General features: G+C 42.2%; 38 non-coding genes across 38 annotated transcripts; all 38 read left to right on the forward strand.

Annotated features, from left to right (window-relative positions):
• Nucleotides 1–19: 19 nt before the first annotated feature.
• LOC145854194 (5S ribosomal RNA) lies at nt 20–138 on the forward strand. The gene has a single exon (XR_014375079.1). It is a non-coding gene; the product is annotated as a 5S ribosomal RNA (ribosomal RNA).
• Nucleotides 139–537: 399 nt separating this feature from the next.
• LOC145854195 (5S ribosomal RNA) lies at nt 538–656 on the forward strand. The gene has a single exon (XR_014375080.1). It is a non-coding gene; the product is annotated as a 5S ribosomal RNA (ribosomal RNA).
• Nucleotides 657–1,055: 399 nt separating this feature from the next.
• Nucleotides 1,056–1,174, forward strand: LOC145884021 (5S ribosomal RNA). The gene has a single exon (XR_014395600.1). It is a non-coding gene; the product is annotated as a 5S ribosomal RNA (ribosomal RNA).
• A 139-nt stretch (nt 1,175–1,313) lies between these two features.
• LOC145854196 (5S ribosomal RNA) lies at nt 1,314–1,432 on the forward strand. The gene has a single exon (XR_014375081.1). It is a non-coding gene; the product is annotated as a 5S ribosomal RNA (ribosomal RNA).
• A 399-nt stretch (nt 1,433–1,831) lies between these two features.
• Nucleotides 1,832–1,950, forward strand: LOC145854197 (5S ribosomal RNA). Its single transcript, XR_014375082.1, has one exon. It is a non-coding gene; the product is annotated as a 5S ribosomal RNA (ribosomal RNA).
• A 409-nt stretch (nt 1,951–2,359) lies between these two features.
• Nucleotides 2,360–2,478, forward strand: LOC145854198 (5S ribosomal RNA). The gene has a single exon (XR_014375083.1). It is a non-coding gene; the product is annotated as a 5S ribosomal RNA (ribosomal RNA).
• A 139-nt stretch (nt 2,479–2,617) lies between these two features.
• On the forward strand, nt 2,618–2,736 carry LOC145854199 (5S ribosomal RNA). The gene has a single exon (XR_014375084.1). It is a non-coding gene; the product is annotated as a 5S ribosomal RNA (ribosomal RNA).
• A 409-nt stretch (nt 2,737–3,145) lies between these two features.
• LOC145854200 (5S ribosomal RNA) lies at nt 3,146–3,264 on the forward strand. Its single transcript, XR_014375085.1, has one exon. It is a non-coding gene; the product is annotated as a 5S ribosomal RNA (ribosomal RNA).
• A 409-nt stretch (nt 3,265–3,673) lies between these two features.
• LOC145854201 (5S ribosomal RNA) lies at nt 3,674–3,792 on the forward strand. The gene has a single exon (XR_014375086.1). It is a non-coding gene; the product is annotated as a 5S ribosomal RNA (ribosomal RNA).
• A 399-nt stretch (nt 3,793–4,191) lies between these two features.
• Nucleotides 4,192–4,310, forward strand: LOC145854202 (5S ribosomal RNA). The gene has a single exon (XR_014375087.1). It is a non-coding gene; the product is annotated as a 5S ribosomal RNA (ribosomal RNA).
• A 409-nt stretch (nt 4,311–4,719) lies between these two features.
• On the forward strand, nt 4,720–4,838 carry LOC145854204 (5S ribosomal RNA). Its single transcript, XR_014375089.1, has one exon. It is a non-coding gene; the product is annotated as a 5S ribosomal RNA (ribosomal RNA).
• Nucleotides 4,839–5,237: 399 nt separating this feature from the next.
• On the forward strand, nt 5,238–5,356 carry LOC145884022 (5S ribosomal RNA). Its single transcript, XR_014395601.1, has one exon. It is a non-coding gene; the product is annotated as a 5S ribosomal RNA (ribosomal RNA).
• A 139-nt stretch (nt 5,357–5,495) lies between these two features.
• On the forward strand, nt 5,496–5,614 carry LOC145854205 (5S ribosomal RNA). The gene has a single exon (XR_014375090.1). It is a non-coding gene; the product is annotated as a 5S ribosomal RNA (ribosomal RNA).
• Nucleotides 5,615–6,013: 399 nt separating this feature from the next.
• On the forward strand, nt 6,014–6,132 carry LOC145854206 (5S ribosomal RNA). Its single transcript, XR_014375091.1, has one exon. It is a non-coding gene; the product is annotated as a 5S ribosomal RNA (ribosomal RNA).
• Nucleotides 6,133–6,271: 139 nt separating this feature from the next.
• Nucleotides 6,272–6,390, forward strand: LOC145855499 (5S ribosomal RNA). The gene has a single exon (XR_014376387.1). It is a non-coding gene; the product is annotated as a 5S ribosomal RNA (ribosomal RNA).
• A 399-nt stretch (nt 6,391–6,789) lies between these two features.
• LOC145854207 (5S ribosomal RNA) lies at nt 6,790–6,908 on the forward strand. The gene has a single exon (XR_014375092.1). It is a non-coding gene; the product is annotated as a 5S ribosomal RNA (ribosomal RNA).
• A 139-nt stretch (nt 6,909–7,047) lies between these two features.
• Nucleotides 7,048–7,166, forward strand: LOC145854208 (5S ribosomal RNA). The gene has a single exon (XR_014375093.1). It is a non-coding gene; the product is annotated as a 5S ribosomal RNA (ribosomal RNA).
• A 409-nt stretch (nt 7,167–7,575) lies between these two features.
• LOC145854209 (5S ribosomal RNA) lies at nt 7,576–7,694 on the forward strand. Its single transcript, XR_014375094.1, has one exon. It is a non-coding gene; the product is annotated as a 5S ribosomal RNA (ribosomal RNA).
• Nucleotides 7,695–8,103: 409 nt separating this feature from the next.
• LOC145854210 (5S ribosomal RNA) lies at nt 8,104–8,222 on the forward strand. The gene has a single exon (XR_014375095.1). It is a non-coding gene; the product is annotated as a 5S ribosomal RNA (ribosomal RNA).
• Nucleotides 8,223–8,621: 399 nt separating this feature from the next.
• LOC145854211 (5S ribosomal RNA) lies at nt 8,622–8,740 on the forward strand. Its single transcript, XR_014375096.1, has one exon. It is a non-coding gene; the product is annotated as a 5S ribosomal RNA (ribosomal RNA).
• Nucleotides 8,741–9,149: 409 nt separating this feature from the next.
• Nucleotides 9,150–9,268, forward strand: LOC145854212 (5S ribosomal RNA). Its single transcript, XR_014375097.1, has one exon. It is a non-coding gene; the product is annotated as a 5S ribosomal RNA (ribosomal RNA).
• Nucleotides 9,269–9,667: 399 nt separating this feature from the next.
• On the forward strand, nt 9,668–9,786 carry LOC145854213 (5S ribosomal RNA). The gene has a single exon (XR_014375098.1). It is a non-coding gene; the product is annotated as a 5S ribosomal RNA (ribosomal RNA).
• A 139-nt stretch (nt 9,787–9,925) lies between these two features.
• LOC145855511 (5S ribosomal RNA) lies at nt 9,926–10,044 on the forward strand. The gene has a single exon (XR_014376399.1). It is a non-coding gene; the product is annotated as a 5S ribosomal RNA (ribosomal RNA).
• Nucleotides 10,045–10,453: 409 nt separating this feature from the next.
• LOC145886695 (5S ribosomal RNA) lies at nt 10,454–10,572 on the forward strand. The gene has a single exon (XR_014398280.1). It is a non-coding gene; the product is annotated as a 5S ribosomal RNA (ribosomal RNA).
• Nucleotides 10,573–10,981: 409 nt separating this feature from the next.
• On the forward strand, nt 10,982–11,100 carry LOC145854215 (5S ribosomal RNA). Its single transcript, XR_014375100.1, has one exon. It is a non-coding gene; the product is annotated as a 5S ribosomal RNA (ribosomal RNA).
• Nucleotides 11,101–11,239: 139 nt separating this feature from the next.
• Nucleotides 11,240–11,358, forward strand: LOC145855522 (5S ribosomal RNA). The gene has a single exon (XR_014376410.1). It is a non-coding gene; the product is annotated as a 5S ribosomal RNA (ribosomal RNA).
• Nucleotides 11,359–11,767: 409 nt separating this feature from the next.
• Nucleotides 11,768–11,886, forward strand: LOC145881632 (5S ribosomal RNA). The gene has a single exon (XR_014393205.1). It is a non-coding gene; the product is annotated as a 5S ribosomal RNA (ribosomal RNA).
• Nucleotides 11,887–12,025: 139 nt separating this feature from the next.
• On the forward strand, nt 12,026–12,144 carry LOC145855534 (5S ribosomal RNA). Its single transcript, XR_014376422.1, has one exon. It is a non-coding gene; the product is annotated as a 5S ribosomal RNA (ribosomal RNA).
• Nucleotides 12,145–12,553: 409 nt separating this feature from the next.
• On the forward strand, nt 12,554–12,672 carry LOC145854216 (5S ribosomal RNA). The gene has a single exon (XR_014375101.1). It is a non-coding gene; the product is annotated as a 5S ribosomal RNA (ribosomal RNA).
• Nucleotides 12,673–13,081: 409 nt separating this feature from the next.
• On the forward strand, nt 13,082–13,200 carry LOC145854217 (5S ribosomal RNA). Its single transcript, XR_014375102.1, has one exon. It is a non-coding gene; the product is annotated as a 5S ribosomal RNA (ribosomal RNA).
• A 399-nt stretch (nt 13,201–13,599) lies between these two features.
• On the forward strand, nt 13,600–13,718 carry LOC145854218 (5S ribosomal RNA). The gene has a single exon (XR_014375103.1). It is a non-coding gene; the product is annotated as a 5S ribosomal RNA (ribosomal RNA).
• Nucleotides 13,719–13,857: 139 nt separating this feature from the next.
• Nucleotides 13,858–13,976, forward strand: LOC145855545 (5S ribosomal RNA). Its single transcript, XR_014376433.1, has one exon. It is a non-coding gene; the product is annotated as a 5S ribosomal RNA (ribosomal RNA).
• Nucleotides 13,977–14,385: 409 nt separating this feature from the next.
• Nucleotides 14,386–14,504, forward strand: LOC145886696 (5S ribosomal RNA). Its single transcript, XR_014398281.1, has one exon. It is a non-coding gene; the product is annotated as a 5S ribosomal RNA (ribosomal RNA).
• Nucleotides 14,505–14,913: 409 nt separating this feature from the next.
• LOC145854219 (5S ribosomal RNA) lies at nt 14,914–15,032 on the forward strand. Its single transcript, XR_014375104.1, has one exon. It is a non-coding gene; the product is annotated as a 5S ribosomal RNA (ribosomal RNA).
• A 139-nt stretch (nt 15,033–15,171) lies between these two features.
• LOC145855556 (5S ribosomal RNA) lies at nt 15,172–15,290 on the forward strand. The gene has a single exon (XR_014376444.1). It is a non-coding gene; the product is annotated as a 5S ribosomal RNA (ribosomal RNA).
• Nucleotides 15,291–15,699: 409 nt separating this feature from the next.
• LOC145854220 (5S ribosomal RNA) lies at nt 15,700–15,818 on the forward strand. The gene has a single exon (XR_014375105.1). It is a non-coding gene; the product is annotated as a 5S ribosomal RNA (ribosomal RNA).
• A 139-nt stretch (nt 15,819–15,957) lies between these two features.
• LOC145855567 (5S ribosomal RNA) lies at nt 15,958–16,076 on the forward strand. Its single transcript, XR_014376455.1, has one exon. It is a non-coding gene; the product is annotated as a 5S ribosomal RNA (ribosomal RNA).
• A 409-nt stretch (nt 16,077–16,485) lies between these two features.
• On the forward strand, nt 16,486–16,604 carry LOC145854221 (5S ribosomal RNA). Its single transcript, XR_014375106.1, has one exon. It is a non-coding gene; the product is annotated as a 5S ribosomal RNA (ribosomal RNA).
• Nucleotides 16,605–16,630: the final 26 nt, after the last annotated feature.

The raw sequence follows: 16,630 nt of genomic DNA on the forward strand, positions 1-16,630 counted from the left end.
TAGCAAGAGATTGTTTCTCGCTTACGGCCATACCAGCCTGGGTACGCCCGATCTCGTCTGATCTCGGAAGCTAAGCAGGGTCGGGCCTGGTTAGTACTTGGATGGGAGACCGCCTGGGAATACCAGGTGCTGTAAGCATTTTGTCCACGAGGGTGTGCCCCTGCACTATTTCATCAGCAACACTGCCTTGTAGTAAGCATTTAATGATGAATTGACTAAATGCAGCTTCCTGCCTTTTTAATAGGATCAAATTTCCTTGTGTTTTCAATTAGCATCTGCCTTGTATTTATAAGACAAACAAGAATATTGTTGCTGAATGCAGCTTTGTGCTCCTTTGCCCTGTTCAAATGATGAAAGGAAATAAAGTTTGTATTTTATCCAACTACCTGTGCTAAAAAGTGATGGGAACAGTGTTTGTAATTTCTTCTACTTTTTCAGTGACACAAAGTTCAAGCTGCTTATCTAATTGGTGAAAATGCAATGTCTGTTTATCACACTCACTTTGACTATATATGTTGTAGCAAGAGATTGTTTCTCGCTTACGGCCATACCAGCCTGGGTACGCCCGATCTCGTCTGATCTCGGAAGCTAAGCAGGGTCGGGCCTGGTTAGTACTTGGATGGGAGACCGCCTGGGAATACCAGGTGCTGTAAGCATTTTGTCCACGAGGGTGTGCCCCTGCACTATTTCATCAGCAACACTGCCTTGTAGTAAGCATTTAATGATGAATTGACTAAATGCAGCTTCCTGCCTTTTTAATAGGATCAAATTTCCTTGTGTTTTCAATTAGCATCTGCCTTGTATTTATAAGACAAACAAGAATATTGTTGCTGAATGCAGCTTTGTGCTCCTTTGCCCTGTTCAAATGATGAAAGGAAATAAAGTTTGTATTTTATCCAACTACCTGTGCTAAAAAGTGATGGGAACAGTGTTTGTAATTTCTTCTACTTTTTCAGTGACACAAAGTTCAAGCTGCTTATCTAATTGGTGAAAATGCAATGTCTGTTTATCACACTCACTTTGACTATATATGTTGTAGCAAGAGATTGTTTCTCGCTTACGGCCATACCAGCCTGGGTACGCCCGATCTCGTCTGATCTCGGAAGCTAAGCAGGGTCGGGCCTGGTTAGTACTTGGATGGGAGACCGCCGGGGAATACCAGGTGCTGTAAGCATTTTGTCCACGAGGGTGTGCTCTTGCACTATTTCATCAGCAACACTGCCTTGTATTAAGCATTTAATGATGAATTGACTAAATGTCTGTTTTATCAGACTCACTTTGACTATATATGTTGTAGCAAGAGATTGTTTCTCGCTTACGGCCATACCAGCCTGGGTACGCCCGATCTCGTCTGATCTCGGAAGCTAAGCAGGGTCGGGCCTGGTTAGTACTTGGATGGGAGACCGCCTGGGAATACCAGGTGCTGTAAGCATTTTGTCCACGAGGGTGTGCCCCTGCACTATTTCATCAGCAACACTGCCTTGTAGTAAGCATTTAATGATGAATTGACTAAATGCAGCTTCCTGCCTTTTTAATAGGATCAAATTTCCTTGTGTTTTCAATTAGCATCTGCCTTGTATTTATAAGACAAACAAGAATATTGTTGCTGAATGCAGCTTTGTGCTCCTTTGCCCTGTTCAAATGATGAAAGGAAATAAAGTTTGTATTTTATCCAACTACCTGTGCTAAAAAGTGATGGGAACAGTGTTTGTAATTTCTTCTACTTTTTCAGTGACACAAAGTTCAAGCTGCTTATCTAATTGGTGAAAATGCAATGTCTGTTTATCACACTCACTTTGACTATATATGTTGTAGCAAGAGATTGTTTCTCGCTTACGGCCATACCAGCCTGGGTACGCCCGATCTCGTCTGATCTCGGAAGCTAAGCAGGGTCGGGCCTGGTTAGTACTTGGATGGGAGACCGCCTGGGAATACCAGGTGCTGTAAGCATTTTGTCCACGAGGGTGTGCCCCTGCACTATTTCATCAGCAACACTGCCTTGTAGTAAGCATTTAATGATGAATTGACTAAATGCAGCTTCCTGCCTTTTTAATAGGATCAAATTTCCTTGTGTTTTCAATTAGCATCTGCCTTGTATTTATAAGACAAACAAGAATATTGTTGCTGAATGCAGCTTGTGTGTGCTTTGTGCTCCTTTGCCCTGTTCAAATGATGAAAGGAAATAAAGTTTGTATTTTATCCAACTACCTGTGCTAAAAAGTGATGGGAACAGTGTTTGTAATTTCTTCTACTTTTTCAGTGACACAAAGTTCAAGCTGCTTATCTAATTGGTGAAAATGCAATGTCTGTTTATCACACTCACTTTGACTATATATGTTGTAGCAAGAGATTGTTTCTCGCTTACGGCCATACCAGCCTGGGTACGCCCGATCTCGTCTGATCTCGGAAGCTAAGCAGGGTCGGGCCTGGTTAGTACTTGGATGGGAGACCGCCTGGGAATACCAGGTGCTGTAAGCATTTTGTCCACGAGGGTGTGCTCTTGCACTATTTCATCAGCAACACTGCCTTGTATTAAGCATTTAATGATGAATTGACTAAATGTCTGTTTTATCAGACTCACTTTGACTATATATGTTGTAGCAAGAGATTGTTTCTCGCTTACGGCCATACCAGCCTGGGTACGCCCGATCTCGTCTGATCTCGGAAGCTAAGCAGGGTCGGGCCTGGTTAGTACTTGGATGGGAGACCGCCTGGGAATACCAGGTGCTGTAAGCATTTTGTCCACGAGGGTGTGCCCCTGCACTATTTCATCAGCAACACTGCCTTGTAGTAAGCATTTAATGATGAATTGACTAAATGCAGCTTCCTGCCTTTTTAATAGGATCAAATTTCCTTGTGTTTTCAATTAGCATCTGCCTTGTATTTATAAGACAAACAAGAATATTGTTGCTGAATGCAGCTTGTGTGTGCTTTGTGCTCCTTTGCCCTGTTCAAATGATGAAAGGAAATAAAGTTTGTATTTTATCCAACTACCTGTGCTAAAAAGTGATGGGAACAGTGTTTGTAATTTCTTCTACTTTTTCAGTGACACAAAGTTCAAGCTGCTTATCTAATTGGTGAAAATGCAATGTCTGTTTATCACACTCACTTTGACTATATATGTTGTAGCAAGAGATTGTTTCTCGCTTACGGCCATACCAGCCTGGGTACGCCCGATCTCGTCTGATCTCGGAAGCTAAGCAGGGTCGGGCCTGGTTAGTACTTGGATGGGAGACCGCCTGGGAATACCAGGTGCTGTAAGCATTTTGTCCACGAGGGTGTGCCCCTGCACTATTTCATCAGCAACACTGCCTTGTAGTAAGCATTTAATGATGAATTGACTAAATGCAGCTTCCTGCCTTTTTAATAGGATCAAATTTCCTTGTGTTTTCAATTAGCATCTGCCTTGTATTTATAAGACAAACAAGAATATTGTTGCTGAATGCAGCTTGTGTGTGCTTTGTGCTCCTTTGCCCTGTTCAAATGATGAAAGGAAATAAAGTTTGTATTTTATCCAACTACCTGTGCTAAAAAGTGATGGGAACAGTGTTTGTAATTTCTTCTACTTTTTCAGTGACACAAAGTTCAAGCTGCTTATCTAATTGGTGAAAATGCAATGTCTGTTTATCACACTCACTTTGACTATATATGTTGTAGCAAGAGATTGTTTCTCGCTTACGGCCATACCAGCCTGGGTACGCCCGATCTCGTCTGATCTCGGAAGCTAAGCAGGGTCGGGCCTGGTTAGTACTTGGATGGGAGACCGCCTGGGAATACCAGGTGCTGTAAGCATTTTGTCCACGAGGGTGTGCCCCTGCACTATTTCATCAGCAACACTGCCTTGTAGTAAGCATTTAATGATGAATTGACTAAATGCAGCTTCCTGCCTTTTTAATAGGATCAAATTTCCTTGTGTTTTCAATTAGCATCTGCCTTGTATTTATAAGACAAACAAGAATATTGTTGCTGAATGCAGCTTTGTGCTCCTTTGCCCTGTTCAAATGATGAAAGGAAATAAAGTTTGTATTTTATCCAACTACCTGTGCTAAAAAGTGATGGGAACAGTGTTTGTAATTTCTTCTACTTTTTCAGTGACACAAAGTTCAAGCTGCTTATCTAATTGGTGAAAATGCAATGTCTGTTTATCACACTCACTTTGACTATATATGTTGTAGCAAGAGATTGTTTCTCGCTTACGGCCATACCAGCCTGGGTACGCCCGATCTCGTCTGATCTCGGAAGCTAAGCAGGGTCGGGCCTGGTTAGTACTTGGATGGGAGACCGCCTGGGAATACCAGGTGCTGTAAGCATTTTGTCCACGAGGGTGTGCCCCTGCACTATTTCATCAGCAACACTGCCTTGTAGTAAGCATTTAATGATGAATTGACTAAATGCAGCTTCCTGCCTTTTTAATAGGATCAAATTTCCTTGTGTTTTCAATTAGCATCTGCCTTGTATTTATAAGACAAACAAGAATATTGTTGCTGAATGCAGCTTGTGTGTGCTTTGTGCTCCTTTGCCCTGTTCAAATGATGAAAGGAAATACAGTTTGTATTTTATCCAACTACCTGTGCTAAAAAGTGATGGGAACAGTGTTTGTAATTTCTTCTACTTTTTCAGTGACACAAAGTTCAAGCTGCTTATCTAATTGGTGAAAATGCAATGTCTGTTTATCACACTCACTTTGACTATATATGTTGTAGCAAGAGATTGTTTCTCGCTTACGGCCATACCAGCCTGGGTACGCCCGATCTCGTCTGATCTCGGAAGCTAAGCAGGGTCGGGCCTGGTTAGTACTTGGATGGGAGACCGCCTGGGAATACCAGGTGCTGTAAGCATTTTGTCCACGAGGGTGTGCCCCTGCACTATTTCATCAGCAACACTGCCTTGTAGTAAGCATTTAATGATGAATTGACTAAATGCAGCTTCCTGCCTTTTTAATAGGATCAAATTTCCTTGTGTTTTCAATTAGCATCTGCCTTGTATTTATAAGACAAACAAGAATATTGTTGCTGAATGCAGCTTTGTGCTCCTTTGCCCTGTTCAAATGATGAAAGGAAATAAAGTTTGTATTTTATCCAACTACCTGTGCTAAAAAGTGATGGGAACAGTGTTTGTAATTTCTTCTACTTTTTCAGTGACACAAAGTTCAAGCTGCTTATCTAATTGGTGAAAATGCAATGTCTGTTTATCACACTCACTTTGACTATATATGTTGTAGCAAGAGATTGTTTCTCGCTTACGGCCATACCAGCCTGGGTACGCCCGATCTCGTCTGATCTCGGAAGCTAAGCAGGGTCGGGCCTGGTTAGTACTTGGATGGGAGACCGCCGGGGAATACCAGGTGCTGTAAGCATTTTGTCCACGAGGGTGTGCTCTTGCACTATTTCATCAGCAACACTGCCTTGTATTAAGCATTTAATGATGAATTGACTAAATGTCTGTTTTATCAGACTCACTTTGACTATATATGTTGTAGCAAGAGATTGTTTCTCGCTTACGGCCATACCAGCCTGGGTACGCCCGATCTCGTCTGATCTCGGAAGCTAAGCAGGGTCGGGCCTGGTTAGTACTTGGATGGGAGACCGCCTGGGAATACCAGGTGCTGTAAGCATTTTGTCCACGAGGGTGTGCCCCTGCACTATTTCATCAGCAACACTGCCTTGTAGTAAGCATTTAATGATGAATTGACTAAATGCAGCTTCCTGCCTTTTTAATAGGATCAAATTTCCTTGTGTTTTCAATTAGCATCTGCCTTGTATTTATAAGACAAACAAGAATATTGTTGCTGAATGCAGCTTTGTGCTCCTTTGCCCTGTTCAAATGATGAAAGGAAATAAAGTTTGTATTTTATCCAACTACCTGTGCTAAAAAGTGATGGGAACAGTGTTTGTAATTTCTTCTACTTTTTCAGTGACACAAAGTTCAAGCTGCTTATCTAATTGGTGAAAATGCAATGTCTGTTTATCACACTCACTTTGACTATATATGTTGTAGCAAGAGATTGTTTCTCGCTTACGGCCATACCAGCCTGGGTACGCCCGATCTCGTCTGATCTCGGAAGCTAAGCAGGGTCGGGCCTGGTTAGTACTTGGATGGGAGACCGCCTGGGAATACCAGGTGCTGTAAGCATTTTGTCCACGAGGGTGTGCTCTTGCACTATTTCATCAGCAACACTGCCTTGTATTAAGCATTTAATGATGAATTGACTAAATGTCTGTTTTATCAGACTCACTTTGACTATATATGTTGTAGCAAGAGATTGTTTCTCGCTTACGGCCATACCAGCCTGGGTACGCCCGATCTCATCTGATCTCGGAAGCTAAGCAGGGTCGGGCCTGGTTAGTACTTGGATGGGAGACCGCCTGGGAATACCAGGTGCTGTAAGCATTTTGTCCACGAGGGTGTGCCCCTGCACTATTTCATCAGCAACACTGCCTTGTAGTAAGCATTTAATGATGAATTGACTAAATGCAGCTTCCTGCCTTTTTAATAGGATCAAATTTCCTTGTGTTTTCAATTAGCATCTGCCTTGTATTTATAAGACAAACAAGAATATTGTTGCTGAATGCAGCTTTGTGCTCCTTTGCCCTGTTCAAATGATGAAAGGAAATAAAGTTTGTATTTTATCCAACTACCTGTGCTAAAAAGTGATGGGAACAGTGTTTGTAATTTCTTCTACTTTTTCAGTGACACAAAGTTCAAGCTGCTTATCTAATTGGTGAAAATGCAATGTCTGTTTATCACACTCACTTTGACTATATATGTTGTAGCAAGAGATTGTTTCTCGCTTACGGCCATACCAGCCTGGGTACGCCCGATCTCGTCTGATCTCGGAAGCTAAGCAGGGTCGGGCCTGGTTAGTACTTGGATGGGAGACCGCCTGGGAATACCAGGTGCTGTAAGCATTTTGTCCACGAGGGTGTGCTCTTGCACTATTTCATCAGCAACACTGCCTTGTATTAAGCATTTAATGATGAATTGACTAAATGTCTGTTTTATCAGACTCACTTTGACTATATATGTTGTAGCAAGAGATTGTTTCTCGCTTACGGCCATACCAGCCTGGGTACGCCCGATCTCGTCTGATCTCGGAAGCTAAGCAGGGTCGGGCCTGGTTAGTACTTGGATGGGAGACCGCCTGGGAATACCAGGTGCTGTAAGCATTTTGTCCACGAGGGTGTGCCCCTGCACTATTTCATCAGCAACACTGCCTTGTAGTAAGCATTTAATGATGAATTGACTAAATGCAGCTTCCTGCCTTTTTAATAGGATCAAATTTCCTTGTGTTTTCAATTAGCATCTGCCTTGTATTTATAAGACAAACAAGAATATTGTTGCTGAATGCAGCTTGTGTGTGCTTTGTGCTCCTTTGCCCTGTTCAAATGATGAAAGGAAATAAAGTTTGTATTTTATCCAACTACCTGTGCTAAAAAGTGATGGGAACAGTGTTTGTAATTTCTTCTACTTTTTCAGTGACACAAAGTTCAAGCTGCTTATCTAATTGGTGAAAATGCAATGTCTGTTTATCACACTCACTTTGACTATATATGTTGTAGCAAGAGATTGTTTCTCGCTTACGGCCATACCAGCCTGGGTACGCCCGATCTCGTCTGATCTCGGAAGCTAAGCAGGGTCGGGCCTGGTTAGTACTTGGATGGGAGACCGCCTGGGAATACCAGGTGCTGTAAGCATTTTGTCCACGAGGGTGTGCCCCTGCACTATTTCATCAGCAACACTGCCTTGTAGTAAGCATTTAATGATGAATTGACTAAATGCAGCTTCCTGCCTTTTTAATAGGATCAAATTTCCTTGTGTTTTCAATTAGCATCTGCCTTGTATTTATAAGACAAACAAGAATATTGTTGCTGAATGCAGCTTGTGTGTGCTTTGTGCTCCTTTGCCCTGTTCAAATGATGAAAGGAAATAAAGTTTGTATTTTATCCAACTACCTGTGCTAAAAAGTGATGGGAACAGTGTTTGTAATTTCTTCTACTTTTTCAGTGACACAAAGTTCAAGCTGCTTATCTAATTGGTGAAAATGCAATGTCTGTTTATCACACTCACTTTGACTATATATGTTGTAGCAAGAGATTGTTTCTCGCTTACGGCCATACCAGCCTGGGTACGCCCGATCTCGTCTGATCTCGGAAGCTAAGCAGGGTCGGGCCTGGTTAGTACTTGGATGGGAGACCGCCTGGGAATACCAGGTGCTGTAAGCATTTTGTCCACGAGGGTGTGCCCCTGCACTATTTCATCAGCAACACTGCCTTGTAGTAAGCATTTAATGATGAATTGACTAAATGCAGCTTCCTGCCTTTTTAATAGGATCAAATTTCCTTGTGTTTTCAATTAGCATCTGCCTTGTATTTATAAGACAAACAAGAATATTGTTGCTGAATGCAGCTTTGTGCTCCTTTGCCCTGTTCAAATGATGAAAGGAAATAAAGTTTGTATTTTATCCAACTACCTGTGCTAAAAAGTGATGGGAACAGTGTTTGTAATTTCTTCTACTTTTTCAGTGACACAAAGTTCAAGCTGCTTATCTAATTGGTGAAAATGCAATGTCTGTTTATCACACTCACTTTGACTATATATGTTGTAGCAAGAGATTGTTTCTCGCTTACGGCCATACCAGCCTGGGTACGCCCGATCTCGTCTGATCTCGGAAGCTAAGCAGGGTCGGGCCTGGTTAGTACTTGGATGGGAGACCGCCTGGGAATACCAGGTGCTGTAAGCATTTTGTCCACGAGGGTGTGCCCCTGCACTATTTCATCAGCAACACTGCCTTGTAGTAAGCATTTAATGATGAATTGACTAAATGCAGCTTCCTGCCTTTTTAATAGGATCAAATTTCCTTGTGTTTTCAATTAGCATCTGCCTTGTATTTATAAGACAAACAAGAATATTGTTGCTGAATGCAGCTTGTGTGTGCTTTGTGCTCCTTTGCCCTGTTCAAATGATGAAAGGAAATAAAGTTTGTATTTTATCCAACTACCTGTGCTAAAAAGTGATGGGAACAGTGTTTGTAATTTCTTCTACTTTTTCAGTGACACAAAGTTCAAGCTGCTTATCTAATTGGTGAAAATGCAATGTCTGTTTATCACACTCACTTTGACTATATATGTTGTAGCAAGAGATTGTTTCTCGCTTACGGCCATACCAGCCTGGGTACGCCCGATCTCGTCTGATCTCGGAAGCTAAGCAGGGTCGGGCCTGGTTAGTACTTGGATGGGAGACCGCCTGGGAATACCAGGTGCTGTAAGCATTTTGTCCACGAGGGTGTGCCCCTGCACTATTTCATCAGCAACACTGCCTTGTAGTAAGCATTTAATGATGAATTGACTAAATGCAGCTTCCTGCCTTTTTAATAGGATCAAATTTCCTTGTGTTTTCAATTAGCATCTGCCTTGTATTTATAAGACAAACAAGAATATTGTTGCTGAATGCAGCTTTGTGCTCCTTTGCCCTGTTCAAATGATGAAAGGAAATAAAGTTTGTATTTTATCCAACTACCTGTGCTAAAAAGTGATGGGAACAGTGTTTGTAATTTCTTCTACTTTTTCAGTGACACAAAGTTCAAGCTGCTTATCTAATTGGTGAAAATGCAATGTCTGTTTATCACACTCACTTTGACTATATATGTTGTAGCAAGAGATTGTTTCTCGCTTACGGCCATACCAGCCTGGGTACGCCCGATCTCGTCTGATCTCGGAAGCTAAGCAGGGTCGGGCCTGGTTAGTACTTGGATGGGAGACCGCCTGGGAATACCAGGTGCTGTAAGCATTTTGTCCACGAGGGTGTGCTCTTGCACTATTTCATCAGCAACACTGCCTTGTATTAAGCATTTAATGATGAATTGACTAAATGTCTGTTTTATCAGACTCACTTTGACTATATATGTTGTAGCAAGAGATTGTTTCTCGCTTACGGCCATACCAGCCTGGGTACGCCCGATCTCATCTGATCTCGGAAGCTAAGCAGGGTCGGGCCTGGTTAGTACTTGGATGGGAGACCGCCTGGGAATACCAGGTGCTGTAAGCATTTTGTCCACGAGGGTGTGCCCCTGCACTATTTCATCAGCAACACTGCCTTGTAGTAAGCATTTAATGATGAATTGACTAAATGCAGCTTCCTGCCTTTTTAATAGGATCAAATTTCCTTGTGTTTTCAATTAGCATCTGCCTTGTATTTATAAGACAAACAAGAATATTGTTGCTGAATGCAGCTTGTGTGTGCTTTGTGCTCCTTTGCCCTGTTCAAATGATGAAAGGAAATAAAGTTTGTATTTTATCCAACTACCTGTGCTAAAAAGTGATGGGAACAGTGTTTGTAATTTCTTCTACTTTTTCAGTGACACAAAGTTCAAGCTGCTTATCTAATTGGTGAAAATGCAATGTCTGTTTATCACACTCACTTTGACTATATATGTTGTAGCAAGAGATTGTTTCTCGCTTACGGCCATACCAGCCTGGGTACGCCCGATCTCGTCTGATCTCGGAAGCTAAGCAGGGTCGGGCCTGGTTAGTACTTGGATTGGAGACCGCCTGGGAATACCAGGTGCTGTAAGCATTTTGTCCACGAGGGTGTGCCCCTGCACTATTTCATCAGCAACACTGCCTTGTAGTAAGCATTTAATGATGAATTGACTAAATGCAGCTTCCTGCCTTTTTAATAGGATCAAATTTCCTTGTGTTTTCAATTAGCATCTGCCTTGTATTTATAAGACAAACAAGAATATTGTTGCTGAATGCAGCTTGTGTGTGCTTTGTGCTCCTTTGCCCTGTTCAAATGATGAAAGGAAATAAAGTTTGTATTTTATCCAACTACCTGTGCTAAAAAGTGATGGGAACAGTGTTTGTAATTTCTTCTACTTTTTCAGTGACACAAAGTTCAAGCTGCTTATCTAATTGGTGAAAATGCAATGTCTGTTTATCACACTCACTTTGACTATATATGTTGTAGCAAGAGATTGTTTCTCGCTTACGGCCATACCAGCCTGGGTACGCCCGATCTCGTCTGATCTCGGAAGCTAAGCAGGGTCGGGCCTGGTTAGTACTTGGATGGGAGACCGCCTGGGAATACCAGGTGCTGTAAGCATTTTGTCCACGAGGGTGTGCTCTTGCACTATTTCATCAGCAACACTGCCTTGTATTAAGCATTTAATGATGAATTGACTAAATGTCTGTTTTATCAGACTCACTTTGACTATATATGTTGTAGCAAGAGATTGTTTCTCGCTTACGGCCATACCAGCCTGGGTACGCCCGATCTCATCTGATCTCGGAAGCTAAGCAGGGTCGGGCCTGGTTAGTACTTGGATGGGAGACCGCCTGGGAATACCAGGTGCTGTAAGCATTTTGTCCACGAGGGTGTGCCCCTGCACTATTTCATCAGCAACACTGCCTTGTAGTAAGCATTTAATGATGAATTGACTAAATGCAGCTTCCTGCCTTTTTAATAGGATCAAATTTCCTTGTGTTTTCAATTAGCATCTGCCTTGTATTTATAAGACAAACAAGAATATTGTTGCTGAATGCAGCTTGTGTGTGCTTTGTGCTCCTTTGCCCTGTTCAAATGATGAAAGGAAATAAAGTTTGTATTTTATCCAACTACCTGTGCTAAAAAGTGATGGGAACAGTGTTTGTAATTTCTTCTACTTTTTCAGTGACACAAAGTTCAAGCTGCTTATCTAATTGGTGAAAATGCAATGTCTGTTTATCACACTCACTTTGACTATATATGTTGTAGCAAGAGATTGTTTCTCGCTTACGGCCATACCAGCCTGGGTACGCCCGATCTCGTCTGATCTCGGAAGCTAAGCAGGGTCGGGCCTGGTTAGTACTTGGATGGGAGACCGCCTGGGAATACCAGGTGCTGTAAGCTTTTTGTCCACGAGGGTGTGCTCTTGCACTATTTCATCAGCAACACTGCCTTGTATTAAGCATTTAATGATGAATTGACTAAATGTCTGTTTTATCAGACTCACTTTGACTATATATGTTGTAGCAAGAGATTGTTTCTCGCTTACGGCCATACCAGCCTGGGTACGCCCGATCTCATCTGATCTCGGAAGCTAAGCAGGGTCGGGCCTGGTTAGTACTTGGATGGGAGACCGCCTGGGAATACCAGGTGCTGTAAGCATTTTGTCCACGAGGGTGTGCCCCTGCACTATTTCATCAGCAACACTGCCTTGTAGTAAGCATTTAATGATGAATTGACTAAATGCAGCTTCCTGCCTTTTTAATAGGATCAAATTTCCTTGTGTTTTCAATTAGCATCTGCCTTGTATTTATAAGACAAACAAGAATATTGTTGCTGAATGCAGCTTGTGTGTGCTTTGTGCTCCTTTGCCCTGTTCAAATGATGAAAGGAAATAAAGTTTGTATTTTATCCAACTACCTGTGCTAAAAAGTGATGGGAACAGTGTTTGTAATTTCTTCTACTTTTTCAGTGACACAAAGTTCAAGCTGCTTATCTAATTGGTGAAAATGCAATGTCTGTTTATCACACTCACTTTGACTATATATGTTGTAGCAAGAGATTGTTTCTCGCTTACGGCCATACCAGCCTGGGTACGCCCGATCTCGTCTGATCTCGGAAGCTAAGCAGGGTCGGGCCTGGTTAGTACTTGGATGGGAGACCGCCTGGGAATACCAGGTGCTGTAAGCATTTTGTCCACGAGGGTGTGCCCCTGCACTATTTCATCAGCAACACTGCCTTGTAGTAAGCATTTAATGATGAATTGACTAAATGCAGCTTCCTGCCTTTTTAATAGGATCAAATTTCCTTGTGTTTTCAATTAGCATCTGCCTTGTATTTATAAGACAAACAAGAATATTGTTGCTGAATGCAGCTTGTGTGTGCTTTGTGCTCCTTTGCCCTGTTCAAATGATGAAAGGAAATAAAGTTTGTATTTTATCCAACTACCTGTGCTAAAAAGTGATGGGAACAGTGTTTGTAATTTCTTCTACTTTTTCAGTGACACAAAGTTCAAGCTGCTTATCTAATTGGTGAAAATGCAATGTCTGTTTATCACACTCACTTTGACTATATATGTTGTAGCAAGAGATTGTTTCTCGCTTACGGCCATACCAGCCTGGGTACGCCCGATCTCGTCTGATCTCGGAAGCTAAGCAGGGTCGGGCCTGGTTAGTACTTGGATGGGAGACCGCCTGGGAATACCAGGTGCTGTAAGCATTTTGTCCACGAGGGTGTGCCCCTGCACTATTTCATCAGCAACACTGCCTTGTAGTAAGCATTTAATGATGAATTGACTAAATGCAGCTTCCTGCCTTTTTAATAGGATCAAATTTCCTTGTGTTTTCAATTAGCATCTGCCTTGTATTTATAAGACAAACAAGAATATTGTTGCTGAATGCAGCTTTGTGCTCCTTTGCCCTGTTCAAATGATGAAAGGAAATAAAGTTTGTATTTTATCCAACTACCTGTGCTAAAAAGTGATGGGAACAGTGTTTGTAATTTCTTCTACTTTTTCAGTGACACAAAGTTCAAGCTGCTTATCTAATTGGTGAAAATGCAATGTCTGTTTATCACACTCACTTTGACTATATATGTTGTAGCAAGAGATTGTTTCTCGCTTACGGCCATACCAGCCTGGGTACGCCCGATCTCGTCTGATCTCGGAAGCTAAGCAGGGTCGGGCCTGGTTAGTACTTGGATGGGAGACCGCCTGGGAATACCAGGTGCTGTAAGCATTTTGTCCACGAGGGTGTGCTCTTGCACTATTTCATCAGCAACACTGCCTTGTATTAAGCATTTAATGATGAATTGACTAAATGTCTGTTTTATCAGACTCACTTTGACTATATATGTTGTAGCAAGAGATTGTTTCTCGCTTACGGCCATACCAGCCTGGGTACGCCCGATCTCATCTGATCTCGGAAGCTAAGCAGGGTCGGGCCTGGTTAGTACTTGGATGGGAGACCGCCTGGGAATACCAGGTGCTGTAAGCATTTTGTCCACGAGGGTGTGCCCCTGCACTATTTCATCAGCAACACTGCCTTGTAGTAAGCATTTAATGATGAATTGACTAAATGCAGCTTCCTGCCTTTTTAATAGGATCAAATTTCCTTGTGTTTTCAATTAGCATCTGCCTTGTATTTATAAGACAAACAAGAATATTGTTGCTGAATGCAGCTTGTGTGTGCTTTGTGCTCCTTTGCCCTGTTCAAATGATGAAAGGAAATAAAGTTTGTATTTTATCCAACTACCTGTGCTAAAAAGTGATGGGAACAGTGTTTGTAATTTCTTCTACTTTTTCAGTGACACAAAGTTCAAGCTGCTTATCTAATTGGTGAAAATGCAATGTCTGTTTATCACACTCACTTTGACTATATATGTTGTAGCAAGAGATTGTTTCTCGCTTACGGCCATACCAGCCTGGGTACGCCCGATCTCGTCTGATCTCGGAAGCTAAGCAGGGTCGGGCCTGGTTAGTACTTGGATTGGAGACCGCCTGGGAATACCAGGTGCTGTAAGCATTTTGTCCACGAGGGTGTGCCCCTGCACTATTTCATCAGCAACACTGCCTTGTAGTAAGCATTTAATGATGAATTGACTAAATGCAGCTTCCTGCCTTTTTAATAGGATCAAATTTCCTTGTGTTTTCAATTAGCATCTGCCTTGTATTTATAAGACAAACAAGAATATTGTTGCTGAATGCAGCTTGTGTGTGCTTTGTGCTCCTTTGCCCTGTTCAAATGATGAAAGGAAATAAAGTTTGTATTTTATCCAACTACCTGTGCTAAAAAGTGATGGGAACAGTGTTTGTAATTTCTTCTACTTTTTCAGTGACACAAAGTTCAAGCTGCTTATCTAATTGGTGAAAATGCAATGTCTGTTTATCACACTCACTTTGACTATATATGTTGTAGCAAGAGATTGTTTCTCGCTTACGGCCATACCAGCCTGGGTACGCCCGATCTCGTCTGATCTCGGAAGCTAAGCAGGGTCGGGCCTGGTTAGTACTTGGATGGGAGACCGCCTGGGAATACCAGGTGCTGTAAGCATTTTGTCCACGAGGGTGTGCTCTTGCACTATTTCATCAGCAACACTGCCTTGTATTAAGCATTTAATGATGAATTGACTAAATGTCTGTTTTATCAGACTCACTTTGACTATATATGTTGTAGCAAGAGATTGTTTCTCGCTTACGGCCATACCAGCCTGGGTACGCCCGATCTCATCTGATCTCGGAAGCTAAGCAGGGTCGGGCCTGGTTAGTACTTGGATGGGAGACCGCCTGGGAATACCAGGTGCTGTAAGCATTTTGTCCACGAGGGTGTGCCCCTGCACTATTTCATCAGCAACACTGCCTTGTAGTAAGCATTTAATGATGAATTGACTAAATGCAGCTTCCTGCCTTTTTAATAGGATCAAATTTCCTTGTGTTTTCAATTAGCATCTGCCTTGTATTTATAAGACAAACAAGAATATTGTTGCTGAATGCAGCTTGTGTGTGCTTTGTGCTCCTTTGCCCTGTTCAAATGATGAAAGGAAATAAAGTTTGTATTTTATCCAACTACCTGTGCTAAAAAGTGATGGGAACAGTGTTTGTAATTTCTTCTACTTTTTCAGTGACACAAAGTTCAAGCTGCTTATCTAATTGGTGAAAATGCAATGTCTGTTTATCACACTCACTTTGACTATATATGTTGTAGCAAGAGATTGTTTCTCGCTTACGGCCATACCAGCCTGGGTACGCCCGATCTCGTCTGATCTCGGAAGCTAAGCAGGGTCGGGCCTGGTTAGTACTTGGATGGGAGACCGCCTGGGAATACCAGGTGCTGTAAGCATTTTGTCCACGAGGGTGTGCTCTTGCACTATTTCATCAGCAACACTGCCTTGTATTAAGCATTTAATGATGAATTGACTAAATGTCTGTTTTATCAGACTCACTTTGACTATATATGTTGTAGCAAGAGATTGTTTCTCGCTTACGGCCATACCAGCCTGGGTACGCCCGATCTCATCTGATCTCGGAAGCTAAGCAGGGTCGGGCCTGGTTAGTACTTGGATGGGAGACCGCCTGGGAATACCAGGTGCTGTAAGCATTTTGTCCACGAGGGTGTGCCCCTGCACTATTTCATCAGCAACACTGCCTTGTAGTAAGCATTTAATGATGAATTGACTAAATGCAGCTTCCTGCCTTTTTAATAGGATCAAATTTCCTTGTGTTTTCAATTAGCATCTGCCTTGTATTTATAAGACAAACAAGAATATTGTTGCTGAATGCAGCTTGTGTGTGCTTTGTGCTCCTTTGCCCTGTTCAAATGATGAAAGGAAATAAAGTTTGTATTTTATCCAACTACCTGTGCTAAAAAGTGATGGGAACAGTGTTTGTAATTTCTTCTACTTTTTCAGTGACACAAAGTTCAAGCTGCTTATCTAATTGGTGAAAATGCAATGTCTGTTTATCACACTCACTTTGACTATATATGTTGTAGCAAGAGATTGTTTCTCGCTTACGGCCATACCAGCCTGGGTACGCCCGATCTCGTCTGATCTCGGAAGCTAAGCAGGGTCGGGCCTGGTTAGTACTTGGATGGGAGACCGCCTGGGAATACCAGGTGCTGTAAGCATTTTGTCCACGAGGGTGTGCCCCTGC

The sequence above is a fragment of the Salmo salar genome, chromosome 08, assembly GCF_965601325.2.
Source record: "Salmo salar chromosome 08, fSalSal1, whole genome shotgun sequence".
In the NCBI taxonomy this organism is placed as follows: Eukaryota; Metazoa; Chordata; class Actinopteri; order Salmoniformes; family Salmonidae; genus Salmo; species Salmo salar.